The sequence below is a fragment of the Schistocerca serialis genome, chromosome 11, assembly GCF_023864345.2.
Source record: "Schistocerca serialis cubense isolate TAMUIC-IGC-003099 chromosome 11, iqSchSeri2.2, whole genome shotgun sequence".
In the NCBI taxonomy this organism is placed as follows: domain Eukaryota; kingdom Metazoa; phylum Arthropoda; class Insecta; order Orthoptera; family Acrididae; genus Schistocerca; species Schistocerca serialis.
Window position 1 is genome coordinate 21,714,504 of NC_064648.1, and position 16,242 is coordinate 21,730,745.

Consider the following 16,242-nt stretch of genomic DNA (forward strand, 5'->3'; position numbering starts at 1 on the left):
ACTGGACTAACAGGAGAGGTTCAAATCATAGAGAGTTAGAGTGTCAGTCCTCTTGTACTTAAGTCGGCATTGTGCCTTTTGTATCAAATTCGCATGCACTATCTGTGTTTCATCGTCAATTAGAAAGTCCAAGGTATACAGCAAACCTGAAGTGAAGCATCGGAATCTAAAACTGGACTCACAGGCGAGGTTCAAATCATAGAAAGTTAGAGTGTCAGTCCTCTTGTACTTACGTCGTCATTGTACCTTTTGTATTAAATTATATTCAAATTCTGTGTTTCATCGTCAATAAGAAGGTCCAAGGGATACAGTAAACCTGAAGTGAAGTATCGGAATCTAAAACTGGACTCACAGGAGAGGTTCAAACCATAGAAAGTTAGGGTGTCAGTCCTCTTGTACTTAAGTCGGCATTGTGCCTTTTGTATTTAATTCGGATGCAATTTCTGTGTTTCATCGTCAATAAGAAGGTCCAAGGGATACAGTAAACCAGTAGTGAAGCATCGGAATCTGAAACTGGTCTCATAGGAGATTCTCAAATCATAGAAAGTTGGAGAGTCAATCCTCTTGTACTTAAGTCGGCAATGTGCAATTTGTATTAAATTAGGATGCAATTTCTGTGTTTCATCGTCAATAAGAAGCTCCAAGGGATACAGTAAACCAGAAGTGAGGCATCGGAATCTAAAACTGGACTCACAGGAGAGGTTAAAATCATAGAAACTTAGAGTGTCAGTCCTCTTGTACTTGAGTCGGCATTGTGATTTTTCTATTAAATTCCGATGCAAATTCTGTGTTTCATCGTCAATAAGAAGGTCCAAGGGAGACAGTAAACCTGAACTGAAGTATCGGAATCTAAAACTGGACTCACAGGAGAGGTTCAAACCATAGAAAGTTAGGGTGTCAGTCCTTTTGTACTTAAGTCGGCATTGTGCCTTTTGTATTTAATTCGGATGCAATTTCTGTGTTTCATCGTCAATAAGAAAGTCCAAGGGATACAGTAAACCAGTAGTGAAGCATCGGAATCTAAAACTGGACTCATAGGAAAGGTTCAATTCATAGAAAGTTAGAGTGTCAGTCCTCTTGTACTTAAGTCGGCATTCGGCCTTTTGTATTAAATTCGGATGCAATTTCTGTGTTTCATCGTCAATAAGAAGGTCCAAGGGATACAGTAAACCTGAACTGAAGCATCGGAATCTAAAACTGGACTGACAGGAGATTATCAAATCATAGAAAGTTGGAGAGTCAGTCCTCTTGTACTTAAGTCGGCAATGTGCATTTTGTATTAAATTAGGATGCATTTTCTGTGTTTCATCGTCAATAAGAAGCTTCAAGGGATACAGTAAACCTGAAGTGAAGCATCGGAATCTAAAACTGGACTCACAGGAGAGGTTCAAACCATAGAAAGTTAGGGTGTCACTCCTCTTGTGCTTAAGTCGGCATATTGCCTTTTGTATTGAATTCGGGTGCAATTTCTGTGTTTCATTGTCAATAAGAAGGTCCAAGGGATACAGTAAACCTGAAGTGAAGCATCGGGATCTAAAACTGGACTCACAGGCGAGGTTCAAATCATAGCAAGTTAGAGTGTCAGTCCTCTTGTACTTACGTCGTCATTGTACCTTTTGTATTAAATTAGATTCAAATTCTGTGTTTCATCGTCAATAAGAAGGTCCAAGGGATACAGTAAACCTGAAGTGAAGTATCGGAATCTAAAACTGGACTCACAGGAGAGGTTCAAACCATAGAAAGTTAAGGTGTCAGTCCTCTTGTACCTGAGTCGGCATTGTGCCTTTTGTATTTAATTCGGATGCAATTTCTGTGTTTGATCGTCAATATGAAGGTCAAAGGGATACAGTAACCCAGTAGTGAAGCATCGGAATTAAAGCTGGACTCACAGGAGAGATGCAATTCATAGAAAGTTAGAGTGTCAGTCCTCTTGTACTTAAGTCGGCATTGGGCCTCTTGTATTAAATTCGGATTCAATTTCTGTGTTTCATCGTCAATAAGAAGGTCCAAGGGATACAGTAAACCTTAAGTGAAGCATCGGAATCTGAAACTGGACTCATAGGAGATTCTCAAATCATAGAAAGTTGGAGAGTCAATCCTCTTGTACTTAAGTCGGCAATTTGCAATTTGTATTAAATTAGGATGCAATTTCTGTGTTTCATCGTCAATAAGAAGCTCCAAGGGATACAGTAAACCTGAAGTGAGGCATCGGAATCTAAAACTGGACTCACAGGAGAGGTTAAAATCATAGAAACTTAGAGTGTCAGTCCTCTTGTACTTAAGTCGGCATTGTGCCTTTTGTATTAAATTCGGATGCAATTTCTGTGTTTCATCGTCAATAAGAGGGTCCAAGGGATACAGTAAACCTGAAGTGGAGCATCGAAATCTAAAACTGGACTTACAGGAGAGGTTCAAATCATAGAAAGTTAGAGTGTCAGTCCTCTTGTACTTAAGTCGGCATTGTGCCTTTTGTATTAAATTCCGATGCAATTTCTGTGTTTCACCGTCAATTAGAAGGTCCAAGGTATACAATAAACCTGAAGTGAAGCATCGGAATCTAAAACTGAACTCACAGGAGAGGTTGAAAACATAGAAAGTTAGAGTGTCAGTCCTCTTGTACTTGAGTCGGCATTGTGATTTTTCTATTTAATTCCGATGCAAATTCTGTGTTTCATCGTCAATAAGAAGGTGCAAGGGAGACAGCAAACCTGAACTGAAGTATCGGAATCTAAAACTGGACTCACAGGAGAGGTTCAAACCATAGAAAGTTAGGGTGTCAGTCCTCTTGTACTTAAGTCGGCATTGTGCCTTTTGTATTAAATTCGGATGCAATTTCTGTGTTTCATCGTCAATAAGAAGGTCCAAGGGATACAGTAAACCAGTAGTGAAGCATCGGAATCTAGAACTGGACTCACAGGAAAGGTTCAATTCATAGAAAGTTAGAGTGTCAGTCCTCTTGTACTTAAGTCGGCATTCGGACTTTTGTATTAAATTCGGATGCAATTTCTGTGTTTCATCGTCAATAAGAAGGTCCAAGGGATACAGTAAACCTGAAGTGAAGCATCGGAATCTAAAACTGGACTCACGGGAGATTTTCAAATCATAGAAAGTTGGAGAGTCAGTCCTCTTGTACTTAAGTCGGCAATGTGCATTTTGTATTAAATTAGGATGCAATTTCTGTGTTTCATCGTCAATAAGAAGCTCCAAGGGATACAGTAAACCTGAGGTGAGGCATCGGAATCTAAAAGTGGACTCACAGGAGAGGTTCAAACCATAGAAAGATAGGGTGTCAGTCCTCTTGTACTTAAGTCGGCATTGTGCCTTTTGTATTAAATTCGGATGCAACTTCTGTGTTTCATCGTCAATAAGAGGGTCCAAGGGATACAGTAAACCTGACGTGGAGCATCGGAATCTAAAACTGGACTAACAGGAGAGGTTCTAATCATAGAAAGTTAGAGTGTCAGTCCTCTTGTACTTAAGTCGGCATTGTGACTTTTTTATTAAATTCGGATGCAATTTCTGTGTTTCATCGACAATAAGAAGGTCTAAGGGATACAGTAAACCTGAAGTAAAGCATCGGAATCTAAAACAGGACTCACAGGAGAGGTCAAATCAGAGAAAGTTACAGTGTCAGTCCTCTTGTTCTTAAGTCGGCATTGTGCCTTTTTTATTCAATTCGGATGCAATTTCTGTGTTTCATCGTCAATTAGAAAGTCCAAGGTATACAGTAAACCTGAAGTGAAGCATCGGAATCTAAAACTGGACTCACAGGAGAGGTTCAAACATAGGAAGTTAGAGTGTCAGTCCTCTTGTACTTAAGTAGGCATTGTGATTTTTCTATTAAATTCGGATGCAATTTCATTGTTTCATCGTCAATAAGAAGGTCCAAGGGAGACAGTAAACCTGAAGTGAAGTATCGGAAACTAAAACTTGACTCACAGGAGAGGTTCAAATCATAGAAAGTTAGAGTGTCAGTCCTCTTGTACTTAAGTCGGCATTGTGCCTTTTTTTAAAAATTCGGATACCATTTCTGTGTTTCATCGTCAATAAGAAGGTCCAAGGGATACAGTAAACATGAAGTGAAGCATCGGAATCTAAAACTGGACTCACAGGAGATTTTCAAATCATAGAAAGTTAGAGAGTCAGTCCTCTTGTACTTAAGTCGGGAATGTGCCTTTTGTATTAAATTAGCATGCATTTTCTGTGTTTCATCGTCAATAAGAAGCTCCAAGGGATACAGTAAACCTGAAGTGAAGCATCGGAATCTAAAACTGGACTCACAGGAGAGGTTCAAATCATAGAACCTTAGAGTGTCAGTCCTCTTGTACTTAAGTCGGCATTGTGCCTTTTGTATTAAATTCGGATGATATTTCTGTGTTTCATCGTCAATAAGAGGGTCCAAGGGATACAGTAAACCTGACGTGGAGCATCGGAATCTAAAACAGGACTAACAGGAGAGGTTCAAATCATAGAAAGTTAGAGTGTCAGTCCTCTTGTACGTAAGTCGGCATTGTGCCTTTTCTATTAAATTTGGATGCAATTTCTGTGTTTCATCGTCAATAAGAAGGTCCAATGTATACAGTAAACATTAAGTGAAGCATCTGAATTTGAAACTGGACTCACAGGAGAGGTTCAAATCATAGAAAGTTAGAGTGTCAATCCTCTTGTACATAAGTCGGCATTGTGCCTTTTGTATTAAATTCAGATGCTATGTCTGTGTTTCATTGTCAATAAGAAGGTCCAAGGGAAACAGTAAACCTGAAGTGAAGCATCGGAATCTAAAACTGGACTAACAGGAGAGGTTGAAATCATAGAAAGTTAGAGTGTCAGTCCTCTTGTGCTTAAGTCGGCAGTGTGCCTTTTGAATTGAATTCTGGGTCAATTTCTGTGTTTCATCGTCAATTAGAAGGTCCAAGGCATACAGTAAACCTGAAGTGAAGCATCGTAATCTAAAACTGGACTCACAGGAGATGTTCAAATCATAGAAAGTTAGAGTGTCAATCCTCTTGCACTTAAGTCGGCATTGTGCCTTTTGTATTAAATTCGGATGCAATGTCAGTGTTTCATTGTCAATAAGAAGGTCCAAGGGAAACAGTAAACCTGAAGTGAAGCATCGGAATCTAAAACTGGACTCCCAGGAGTGGTTCAAATCATAGGAAGTTAGAGTGTCAGTCCTCTTGTGCTTAAGTCGGCATTGTGCCTTTTGTATTGAATTCGCGTGCAATTTCTGTGCTTCATCGTCAATAAGAAGGTCCAAGGGATACAGTAAACCTGAAGTGAAGCATCGGAAACCAAAACTGAACTCACAGGAGAGATTCAAATCATAGAAAGATAGAGTGTCAGTCCTCTTGTACTCAAGTCGTCATTGTGCCTTTTGTATTAAATTAGATTCAATTTCTGTGTTTCATCGTCAATAAGAAGGTCCAAGGGATACAGTAAACCAGTAGTGAAGCATCGGAATCTGAAACTGGACTCACAGGAGAGGTTCAAATCATAGAAAGTTAGAGTGTCAGTCCTCTTGTACTTAAGTCGGCATTGGGCCTTTGTATTAAATTCGAATGCCATTTCTGTGTTTCATCGTCAATAAGAAGGTCCAAGGGATACAGTAAACCTGAAGTGAAGCATCTTAATCTAAAACTGGACTCACAGGAGATTTTCAAATCATAGAAAGTTGGAGAGTCAGTCCTCTTGTACTTAAGTCGGCAATGTGCCTTTTGTATTAAATTAGGATGCAATTTCTGTGTTTCATCGTCAATAAGAAGCTCCAAGGGATACAGTAAACCTGAAGTGAAGCATCGGAATCTAAAGCTGGACTCACAGGAGAGGTTCAAATCATAGAACCTTAGAGTGTCAGTCCTCTTGTACTTAAGTCGGCATTGTGCCTTTTGTATTTAATTCGTATGCAATTTCTGTGTTTGATCGTCAATAAGAGGGTCCAAGGGATACAGTAAACCTGACGTGGAGCATCGGAATCTAAAACTGGACTAACAGGAGAGGTTCAAATCATAGAAAGTTAGAGTGTCAGTCCTCTTGTACTTAAGTCGGCATTGTGCCTTTTCTATTAAATTCGGATGCAATTTCTGTGTTTCATCGTCAATAAGAAGGTCCAAGGGAGACAGTAAACCTGAAGTGAAGCATCGGAATCTAAAACTGGACTCACAGGAGATTTTCAAATCATAGAAAGTTGGAGAGTCAGTCCTCTTGTACTTAAGTCGGCAATGTGCATTTTGTATTAAATTAGGATGCAATTTCTGTGTTTCATCGTCAATAAGAAGCTCCAAGATATACAGTAAACCTGAAGTGAAGCATCGGAATCTAAAACTGGACTCGCAGGAGAGGTTCAAATCATAGAAAGTTAGAGCGTCAGTCCTGTTGTAAATAAGTCGTCGTTGTGCCTTTCATATTAAATTCGATTCAATTTCTGTGTTTCATCGTCAATAAGAAGGTCCACGGGATACAGTAAAACTGAAGTGAAGTATCGGAAACTAAAACTGGACTCACTGGAGAGGTTCAAATCATAGAAAATTAGAGTGTCAGTCCTCTTGTACTTAAGTCGGCATTGTGCCCTATGTATTAAATTCGTATGCAATTTCTGTGTTTCATTGTTAATAAGAATGTCCAAGGGATACAGTAAACCTGTAGTGAAGCATTGGAATCTAAATCTCGACTCACAGGAGAGGTTCAAAGCATAGAAAGTTAGAGTGTCAGTCCTCTTGTACTTAAGTCGGCATTGGGCCTTTTGTATTAAATTCGGATGCAATTTCTGTGTTTCATCGTCAATAAGAAGTTTCAAGGGATACAGTAAACCTTAAGTGAAGCATTGGAATCTAAAACTGGACACACAGGAGATTCTCAAATCATAGAAAGTTGGAGAGTCAGTCCTCTTGTACTTAAGTCGGCAATGTGCATTTTGTATTAAATTAGGATGCAATTTCTGTGTTTCATCGTCAATAACAAGCTCCAAGGGATACAGTAAACCTGAAGTGAGGCATCGGAATCTAAAACTGAACTCACAGGAGAGGTTGAAAACATAGAGAGTTAGAGTGTCAGTCCTCTTGTACTTAAGTCGCCATTGTGCCTTTTCTATTAAATTCCGATGCAATTTCTGTGTTTCATCGTCAATAAGAAGGTCCAAGGGAGACAGTAAACCTGAACTGAAGTATAGGAATCTAAAACTGAACTCACAGGAGAGGTTCAAACCATAGAAAGTTAGGGTGTCAGTCCTCTTGTACTTAAGTCGGCATTGTGCCTTTTGTATTAAATTCGGATGCAATTTCTGTGTTTCAACGTCAATATGAAGGTCCAAGGGATACAGTAAACCAGTAGTGAAGCATCGGAATCTAAAACTGGACTCACAGGAGGGGTTCAATTCATAGAAAGTTAGAGTGTCAGTCCTCTTGTACTTAAGTCGGCATTGGGCCTTTTGTATTAAATTCGGATGCAATTTCAGTGTTTCATCGTCAATAAGATGGTCCAAGGGAAACAGTAAATCTTAAGTGAAGCATCGGACTCTAAAACTGGACACACAGGAGATTCTCGAATCATAGAAAGTTGGAGAGTCAGTCCTCTTGTACTTAAGTCGGCAATGTGCATTTTGTATTAAATAAGGATGCAATTTCTGTGTTTCATCGTCAATAACAAGCTCCAAGGGATACAGTAAACCTGAAGTGAGGCATCGGAATCTAAAACTGAACTCACAGGAGAGGTTGAAAACATAGAAAGTTAGAGTGTCAGTCCTCCTGTACTTAAGTCGGCATTGTGCCTTTTCTATTAAATTCCGATGCAATTTCTGTGTTTCATCGTCAATAAGAAGGTCCAAGGGAGACAGTAAACCTGAACTGAAGTATAGGAATCTAAAACTGGACTCACAGGAGAGGTTCAAATCATAGAACCTTAGATTCTCAGTCCTCTTGTACTTAAGTCGGCATTGTGCCTTTTGTATTAAATTCGGATGCAACCTCTGTGTTTCATCGTCAATAAGAGGGTCCAAAAGATACAGTAAACCTGACGTGGAGCATCGGAATCTAAAACTGGAATAACAGGAGAGGTTCGAATCATAGAAAGTTAGAGTGTCAGTCCACTTGCACTTAAGTCGGCATTGTGACTTTTTTATTAAATTCGGATGCAATTCCTGTGTTTCATCGACAATAAGAAGGTCTTAGGGATACAGTAAACCTGAAGTGAAGCATCGGAATCTAAAACAGGACTCACGGGAGAGGTCAAATCATAGAAATTTACAGTGTCAGTCCTCTTGTACTTAAGTCGGCATTGGGCCTTTTGTATTAAATTCGAATGCCATTTCTGTGTTTCATCGTCAATAAGAAGGTCCAAGGGATACAGTACACCTGAAGTGAAGCATCTTAATCTAAAACTGGACTCACAGGAGGTTTTCAAATCATAGAAAGTTCGAGAGTCAGTCCTGTTGTACTTAAGTCGGCAATGTGCCTTTTGTATTAAATTAGGATGCAATTTCTGTGTTTCATCGTCAATAAGAAGCTCCAAGGGATACAGTAAACCTGAAGTGAAGCATCGGAATCTAAAACTGGACTCACAGGAGAGGTTCAAATCATAGAACCTTAGAGTGTCAGTCCTCTTGTACTTAAGTCGGCATTGTGCTTTTTCTATTAAATTCGGATGCAATTTCTGTGTTTCATCGTCAATAAGAAGGTCCAAGGGAGACAGTAAACCTGAAGTGAAGCATCGGAATCTAAAACTGGACTCACAGGAGATTTTCAAATCATAGAAAGTTGGAGAGTCAGTCCTCTTGTACTTAAGTCGGCAATGTGCATTTTGTATTAAATTAGGATGCAATTTATGTGTTTCATCGTCAATAAGAAGCTCCAAGGTATACAGTTAACCTGAAGTGAAGCATCGGAATCGAAAACAGGACTTACAGGAGTGGTCAAATCATAGAAAGTTACAGTGTCAGTCCTCTTGTACTTAAGTCGGCATTGTGCCTTTTGTATTAAATTCGGATGCAATTTCTGTGTTTCATCGTCAATAAGAGGGTCCAAGGGATACAGTAAACCTGACGTGGAGCATCGGAATCTAAAACTGGACTAACAGGAGAGGTTCAAATCATAGAAAGTTAGAGTGTCAGTCCTCTTGTACTTAAGCCGGCATTGTGCCTTTTGTTTTAAATTCGGATGCAATTTCTGTGTTTCATCGTCAATTAGAAGGTCCAAGGTATACAGTAAACCTGAAGTGAAGCATCGGAATCTAAAACTGAACTCACAGGAGAGGTTGAAAACATAGAAAGTTAGAGTGTCAGTCCTCTTGTACTTAAGTCGGCATTGTGCCTTTTCTATTAAATTCCGATGCAATTTCTGTGTTTCATCGTCAATAAGAAGGTCCAAGGGAGACAGTAAACCTGAACTGAAGTATCGGAATCTAAAACTGAACTCACAGGAGAGGTTCAAACCATAGAAAGTTAGGGTGTCAGTCCTCTTGTACTTAAGTCGGCATTGTGCCTTTTGTATTAAATTCGGATGCAATTTCTGTGTTTCAACGTCAATAAGAAGGTCCAAGGGATACAGTAAACCAGTAGTGAAGCAACGGAATCTAAAACTGGACTCACAGGAGAGGTTCAATGCATAGAATGTTAGAGTGTCAGTCCTCTTGTACTTAAGTCGGCATTGGGCCTTTTGTATGAAATTCGGATGCTATTTCTGTGTTTCATCGTCAATAAGAAGGTCCAATGGATACAGTAAACATTAAGTGAAGCACCTGAATCTAAAACTGGACTCACAGGAGAGGTTCAAATCATAGAAAGTTAGAGTGTCAATCCTCTTGTACTTAAGTCGGCATTGTGCCTTTTGTATTAAATTCGGATGCAATGTCTGTGTTTCATTGTCAATAAGAAGGTCCAACGGAAACAGTAAACCTGAAGTGAAGCATCGGAATCTAAAACTGGACTCGCAGAGAGGTTCAAATCATAGAAAGTTAGAGCGTCAGTCCTGTTGTAAATAAGTCGTCGTTGTGCCTTTTGTATTAAATTCGATTCAGTTTCTGTGTTTCATCGTCAATAAGAAGGTCCACGGGATACAGTAAACCTGAAGTGAAGTATCGGAAACTAAAACTGGACTCACAGGAGAGGTTCAAATCATAGAAAGTTAGAGGGTCAGTCCTCTTGTACTTAAGTCGGCATTGTGCCCTTTGTATTAAATTCGGATGCAATTTCTGTGCTTCATTGTTAATAAGAATGTCCAAGGGATACAGTAAACCTGTAGTGAAGCAGTGGAATCTAAATCTGGACTCACAGGAGAGGTTCAAAGCATAGAACGTTAGAGGTTCAGTATTATTGTACTTAAGTCGGCATTGGGCCTTTTGTAATAAATTCGGATGCAATTTCTGTGTTTCATCGTCAATAAGAAGGTTCAAGGGATACAGTAAACCTTAAGTGAAGCATCGGAATCTAAAACTGGAATAACAGGAGAGGTTCGAATCATAGAAAGTTAGAGTGTCAGTCCACTTGTACTTAAGTCGGCATTGTGACTTTTGTATTAAATTCGGATGCAATTTCTGTGTTTCATCGTCAATTAGAAAGTCCAAGGTATACAGTAAACCTGAAGTGAAGCATCGGAATCTAAAACTGGACTCACAGGAGAGGTTCAAATCATAGGAAGTTAGAGTGTCAGTCCTCTTGTACTTAAGTAGGCATTGTGATTTTTCTATTAAATTCGGATGCAATTTCATTGTTTCATCGTCAATAAGAAGGTCCAAGGGAGACAGTAAACCTGAAGTGAAGTATCGGAATCTAAAAATGGACTCACAGGAGAGGTTCAAACCATAGAAACTTAGTGTGTCAGTCCTCTTGTACTTAAGTCGTCATTGTGCCTTTTGTATTAAATTAGATTCAATTTCTGTGTTTCATCGTCAATAAGAAGGTCCAAGGGATACAGTAAACCAGTAGTGATGCATCGGAATCTGAAACTGGACTCACAGGAGAGGTTCAAATCATAGAAAGTTAGAGTGTCAGTCCTCTTGTACTTAAGTCGGCATTAGATTCAATTTCTGTGTATCATCGTCAATAAGAAGGTCCAAGGGATACAGTAAACCAGTAGTGAATCATCGGAATCTGAAACTGGACTCACAGGAGAGGTTCAAATCATAGAAAGTTAGAGTGTCAGTCCTCTTGTACTTAAGTCGGCATTGGGCCTTTTGTATTAAATTCGAATGCCATTTCTGTGTTTCATCGTCAATAAGAAGGTCCAAGGGATACAGTAAACCTGAAGTGAAGCATCTTAATCTAAAACTGGACTCACAGGAGATTTTCAAATCATAGAAAGTTGGAGAGTCAGTCCTCTTGTACTTAAGTCGGCAATGTGCCTTTTGTATTAAAGTAGGATGCAATTTCTGTGTTTCATCGTCAATAAGAAGCTTCAAGGGATACAGTAAACCTGAAGTGAAGCATCGGAATCTAAAACTGGACTCACAGGAGAGGTTCAAATCATAGAACCTTAGAGTGTCAGTCCTCTTGTACTTAAGTCGGCATTGTGGCTTTTGTATTTAATTCGTATGCAATTTCTGTGTTTGATCGTCAATAAGAGGGTCCAAGGGATACAGTAAACCTGACGTGGAGCATCGGAATCTAAAACTGGACTAACAGGAGAGGTTCAAATCATAGAAAGTTAGAGTGTCAGTCCTCTTGTACTTAAGTCGGCATTGTGCCTTTTGTATTTAATTCGGATGCAATTTCTGTGTTTCATCGTCAATAAGAAGGTCCAAGGAAGACAGTAAACCTGAAGTGAAGCATCGGAATTTAAAACTGGACTCACAGGAGATTTTCAAATCATAGAAAGTTGGAGAGTCAGTCCTCTTGTCCTTAAGTCGGCAATGTGCATTTTGTATTAAATTAGGATGCAATTTCTGTGTTTCATCGTCAATAAGAAGCTCTAAGGTATACAGTAAACCTGAAGTGAAGCATCAGAATCTAAAACAGGACTTACAGGAGTGGTCAAATCATAGAAAGTTACAGTGTCAGTCCTCTTGTACTTAAGTCGGCATTGTGCCTTTTGTATTAAATTCGGATGCAATTTCTGTGTTTCATCGTCAATAAGAGGGTCCAAGAGATACAGTAAACCTGACGTGGAGCATCGGAATCTAAAACTGGACTCACAGGAGAGGTTCAAACCATAGAAAGTTAGGGTGTCAGTCCTCTTGTACTTAAGTCGGCATTGTGCCTTTTGTATTAAATTCGGATGCTATTTCTGTGTTTCATCGTCAATAAGAAGGTCCAATGGTTACAGTAAACATTAAGTGAAGCACCTGAATCTAAAACTGGACTCACAGGAGAGGTTCAAATCATAGAAAGTTAGAGTGTCAATCCTCTTGTACTTAAGTCGGCATTGTGCCTTTTGTATTAAATTCGGATGCAATGTCTGTGTTTCATTGTCAATAAGAAGGTCCAAGGGAAACAGTAAACCTGAAGTGAAGCATCGGAATCTAAAAGTGGACTCGCAGGAGAGTTTCAAATCATAGAAAGTTAGAGCGTCAGTCCTGTTGTAAATAAGTCGTCGTTGTGCCTTTTGTATTAAATTCGATTCAATTTCTGTGTTTCATCGTCAATAATAAGGTCCACGGGATACAGTCAACCTGAAGTGAAGTATCGGAAACTAAAACTGGACTCACAGGAGAGGTTCAAATCATAGAAAGTTAGAGTGTCAGTCCTCTTGTACGTAAGTCGGCATTGTGCCCTTTGTATTAAATTCGGATGCAATTTCTGTGTTTCATCGTCAATTAGAAGGTCCAAGGTATACAGTAAACCTGAAGTGAAGCATCGGAATCAAAAACTGAACTCACAGGAGAGGTTGAAAACATAGAAAGTTAGAGTGTCAGTCCTCTTGTACTTAAGTCGGCATTGTGCCTTTTCTATTAAATTCCGATGCAATTTCTGTGTTTCATCGTCAATAAGAAGGTCCAAGGGATACAGTAAACCTGAAGTGGAGCATCGGAATCTAAAACTGGACTTACAGGAGAGGTTGAAATCATAGAAACTTAGAGTGTCAGTCCTCTTGTACATAAGTCGGCATTGTGCCTTTTGTATTAAATTCGTTATGTAATTTCTGTGTTTCATCGTCAATAAGAGGGTCCAAGGGATACAGTAAACCTGAAGTGGAGCATCGGAATCTAAAACTGGACTTACAGGAGAGGTTGAAATCATAGAAAGTTAGAGTGTCAGTCCTCTTGTACTTAAGTCGGCATTGTGCCTTTTGTATTAAATTCGGATGCAATTTCTGTGTTTCATCGTCAATTAGAAGGTCCAAGGTATACAGTAAACCTGAAGTGAAGCATCGGAATCAAAAACTGAACTCACAGGAGAGGTTGAAAACATAGAAAGTTAGAGTGTCAGTCCTCTTGTACTTAAGTCGGCATTGTGCCTTTTCTATTAAATTCCGATGCAATTTCTGTGTTTCATCGTCAATAAGAAGGTCCAAGGGAGACAGTAAACCTGAAATGAAGTATCGGAATCTAAAACTGAACTCACAGGAGAGGTTCAAACCATAGAAAGTTAGGGTGTCAGTCCTCTTGTACTTAAGTCGGCATTGTGCCTTTTGTATTAAATTCGGATGCAATTTCTGTGTTTAAACGTCAATAAGAAGGTCAAAGGGATACAGTAAACCAGTAGTGAAGCATCGGAATCTAAAACTGGACTTACAGGAGAGGTTCAATTCATAGAAAGTTAGAGTGTCAGTCCTCTTGTACTTAAGTCGGCATTGGGCCTTTTGTATTAAATTTGGATGCAATTTCTGTGTTTCATCGTCAATGAGAAGGTCCAAGGGATACAGTAAACCTGAAGTGAAGCATTGGAATCTAAAACTGGACTCACAGGAGATTTTCAAATCACAGAAAGTTGGAGAGTCAGTCCTCTTGTACTTAAGTCGGCAATGTGCATTTTGTATTAAATTAGGATGCAATTTCTGTGTTTCATCGTCAATAAGAAGCTCCATGGGATACAGTAAACCTGAGGTGAGGCATCGGAATCTAAAACAGGACTCACAGGAGAGGTTCAAATCATAGAACCTTAGCATCTCAGTCCTCTTGTACTTAAGTCGGCATTGTGCCTTTTGTATTAAATTCGGATGCAACTTCTGTGTTTCATCGTCAATAAGAGGGTCCAAGGGATACAGTAAACCTGACGTGGAGCATCGGAATCTAAAACTGGAATAACAGGAGAGGTTCGAAACATAGAAAGTTAGAGTGTCAGTCCACTTGTACTTAAGTCGGCATTGTGACTTTTTTATTAAATTCGGATGCAATTCCTGTGTTTCATCGACAATAAGAAGATCTAAGGGATACAGTAAACCTGAAGTGAAGCATCGGAATCTAAAACAGGACTCACGGGAGAGGTCAAATCATAGAAATTTACAGTGTCAGTCCACTTGTACTTAAGTCGGCATTGTGCCTTTTGTATTAAATTCGGATGCAATTTCTGTGTTTCATCGTCAATTAGAAAGTCCAAGGTATACAGTAAACCTGAAGTGAAGCATCGGAATCTAAAACTGGACTCACAGGAGAGGTTCAAATCATAGGAAGTTAGAGTGTCAGTACTCTTGTACTTAAGTAGGCATTGTGATTTTTCTATTAAATTCGGATGCAATTTCATTGTTTCATCGTCAATAAGAAGGTCCAAGGGAGACAGTAAACCTGAAGTGAGGTATCGGAATCTAAAACTGGACTCACAGGAGAGGTTCAAATCATAGAAACTTAGTGTGTCAGTCCTCTTGTACTTAAGTCGTCATTGTGCCTTTTGTATTAAATTAGATTCAATTTCTGTGTTTCTTCGTCAATAAGAAGGTCCAAGGGATACAGTAAACCAGTAGTGATGCATCGGCTTCTGAAACTGGACTCACAGGAGAGGTTCAAATCATAGAAAGTTAGAGTGTCAGTCCTCTTGTACTTAAGTCGGCATTAGATTCATTTTCTGTGTATCATCGTCAATAAGAAGTTCCAAGGGATACAGTAAACCAGTAGTGAAGCATCGGAATCTGAAACTGGACTCACAGGAGAGGTTCAAATCATAGAAAGTTAGAGTGTCGGTCCTCTTGTACTTAAGTCGGCATTGGGCCTTTTGTATTAAATTCGAATGCCATTTCTGTGTTTCATCGTCAATAAGAAGGTCCAAGGGATACAGTAAACCTGAAGTGAAGCATCTTAATCAAAAACTGGACTCACAGGAGATTTTCAAATCATAGAAAGTTGGAGAGTCAGTCCTCTTGTACTTAAGTCGGCAATGTGCATTTTGTATTAAATTAGGATGCAATTTCTGTGTTTCATCGTCAATAAGAAGCTCCAAGGTATACAGTAAACCTGAAGTGAAGCATCAGAATCTAAAACAGGACTTACAGGAGTGGTCAAATCATAGAAAGTTACAGTGTCAGTCCTCTTGTACTTAAGTCGGCATTGTGCCTTTTGTATTAAATTCGGATGCAATTTCTGTGTTTGATCGTCAATAAGAGGGTCCAAGAGATACAGTAAACCTGACGTGGAGCATCGGAATCTAAAACTGGACTAACAGGAGAGGTTCAAATCATAGAATGTTAGAGTGTCAGTCCTCTTGTACTTAAGTCGGCATTGTGCCTTTTCTATTAAATTCGGATGCAATTTCTGTGTTTCATCGTCAATAAGAAGGTCCAAGGGAGACAGTAAACCTGAAGTGAAGTATCGGAATCTAAAACTGGACTCACAGGAGAGGTTCAAACCATAGAAAGTTAGGGTGTCAGTCCTCTTGTACTTAAGTCGGCATTGTGCCTTTTGTATTAAATTCGGATGCTATTTCTGTGTTTCATCGTCAATAAGAAGGTCCAATGGATACAGTAAACATTAAGTGAAGCACCTGAATCTAAAACTGGACTCACAGGAGAGGTTCAAATCATAGAAAGTTAGAGTGTCAATCCTCTTGTACTTAAGTCGGCATTGTGCCTTTTGTATTAAATTCGGATGCAATGTCTGTGTTTCATTGTCAATTAGAAGGTCCAAGGGAAACAGTAAACCTGAAGTGAAGCATCGGAATCTAAAACTGGACTCGCAGGAGAGGTTCAAATCATAGAAAGTTAGAGCGTAAGTCCTGTTGTAAATAAGTCGTCGTTGTGCCTTTTGTATTAAATTCGATTCAATTTCTGTGTTTCATCGTCAATAAGAAGGTCCACGGGATACAGTAAACCTGAAGTGAAGTATCGGAAACTAAAACTGGACTCACAGGAGAGGTTCAAATCATAGAAAGTTAGAGTGTCAGTCCTCTTG